Below are 2097 nucleotides of genomic sequence, written 5' to 3'. Positions count from 1 at the left end.
GAAGACTGGATTCGACTTTCCGAGGATGTCCATTTGCAACAGCCACGCGTATTTTAAGCCTCCCCCCGCTGAAAAATGGGTTGTTGTCATTTCAACAACAAAAACATGAATACAAATAAATGTGATGACGTTAGATCAACGTGGAAAACTGATTGGATTTGCAAAAACCATTAACATAAGGCATTTTCACCCAACTTAAATCCAATGACACGGTGAAATGTTTTGTTGATTTCATGTTGAATTCACTTTAGTTGACAATTTAACCAAATGTAAATCAAAACTCGACGTTGAAATGACGTCTGTACCCAGTGGGCTGGTTTGAATTAGCTGCAGGTGTTGGATCAACATTCAGCTTCGAGACATAAATCTACGACGAGGATCCATAGTTTAGGAAATGGAGGCGAGTAGTGCGGACGAAATGGAGAAAAGGTTTGGTGAAGCAACAGCTGTGATGGAATGAGGGCAATATGGGTGTCAGTTCTGATGATAAAAATATATATATTTTTAGCCCCGTATTTAACTAGGCAAGTCAGTTAAGAACAATTCTTATTTACAATGACCGCAAACATGGGACAATTGTGAGCCGCCCTATGGGACTTCCGATCACGGCCGTTTGTGATACAGCTTGGAATCGAACCAGGGTGAGATGCAGCCACTGCGCCACTCAAAAAATTACTGGCAGCGGCGGGATTCGAACCCGCGCCTCCGAAGAGACTGGAGCCTTAATCCAGCGCCTTAGACCGCTCGGCCACGCTACCGATGAACATGTTCATTTTCAATATGATTGAAGATATTGACATCGATCAAAACCGGATGTTTCCGGCTTTTATCAACTCCACAGAGGGTAATAGTGTATATATAAGAAGTGTGGTAAAACCTTAATTTGAAATGATTTGTTATGACATTGTTTGACAGAATCCTCTTTGCGTCACCCAATTCAGCCAGCAGATGGCGAAGTGAGTAATTCTTACGTGACGTATATTCTAGTGGACGGGATGCTAAGAAGAGCAACACGGCTACTTATTCATCCACCTCGATAGCTTGCTAGGCAACATTCGACCATTCTTGTGTATATTAGTCTCTGTGTTCTAAACACAATTATGTTAACGTATCAACTGCTTAATTTTAACGTTATTTGCATGTTAAATGTGTTAACTTGTTAAGATTGATACTGAGCCCGGCACTAGGCTAGTCGCTAATGCTAACCAGCTAATGCTAGCTAGCTAACTAATATCCCCGACCATGAGCTCACTAAGCTACTTCTCCCCTGCTAAAGAAGATGAGGTCTGCTGGACGCAGAAAGAAGCTCTGGGACTGAACATTGTCGTAAAATAGGAGGTTATTACAGTGAAAGGAGAGGAAGAAGCTTTCAGAATGAAAAAGGAGGAAGAGGAGGCTATCACATTGAAAGAAGAGGAGGAGCATTTTGGAGTGGAGGGAGTAACGGCTGTCACAGTGGAAAAAGAGGAGGTAGAAGCTTTCAGAATGAAAAAGGAGGAAGAGGAGGCTGTCACATTGAAAGAAGAGGAGGATGTTATAGTGAAAGAAGAGAATGAGCCTTTAGAAGTAGAAGAGGGGATACAGGCTGTCACCGTGGAAGAGGAGGTAGAAGCTTTCAGAATGAAAAAGGAGGAAGATGAAGCTGTTAGAGTGAAAGACGAACCGTTTTGGGAGGAAGACGAGGCTGTCTCAATAAAAGAGAAGGTAGAAGACGTTCTGGGAGTGAAAGAGGAGGAGACAGAATATCTGATTAACACCAGTGAGTATTGTCTAAAAACAACTCTGCAGTTGTTGAACTAATGTGTGGTTTTAAAGGGGCATTCTACTGAAGTTCTACACTTGAATATGTTGTTCAGTACTGTAGGAAATGTTAAAGGGGCAATCTGCGATTGGTACATGCATTTTTTAAAACTTTAAAATGATTGATACTTTATTATCTATTTACATCTAAATGAATTTAGTTTAGTCAGCGGGTGAACATCTTTCCACACTGGGTGCTGTCTCCCAAGCTGGGCTCACTTTCTCAGAGGAAGAGAACATTTATCTGGATAGGCCAGAAAATGTGACATGTTACTCCCTATGTAAACGTGGGGTGTG

The 2097-nt window shown here is 41.8% G+C and overlaps 1 non-coding gene across 1 annotated transcript; it reads right to left on the bottom strand.

Moving 5' to 3' along the window:
* Window positions 1-676: 676 nt before the first annotated feature.
* trnal-aag lies at window positions 677-758 on the bottom strand. Its single transcript has one exon. It is a non-coding gene; the product is annotated as a tRNA-Leu (tRNA).
* Between the last annotated feature and the right edge of the window lie 1339 nt (window positions 759-2097).

Source organism: Salvelinus namaycush, unplaced genomic scaffold, assembly GCF_016432855.1.
Source record: "Salvelinus namaycush isolate Seneca unplaced genomic scaffold, SaNama_1.0 Scaffold169, whole genome shotgun sequence".
Lineage (NCBI taxonomy): Eukaryota > Metazoa > Chordata > Actinopteri > Salmoniformes > Salmonidae > Salvelinus > Salvelinus namaycush.
Note: the sequence above shows the minus strand (reverse complement) of the source record. Positions and strands in the feature narration are given on the sequence as shown.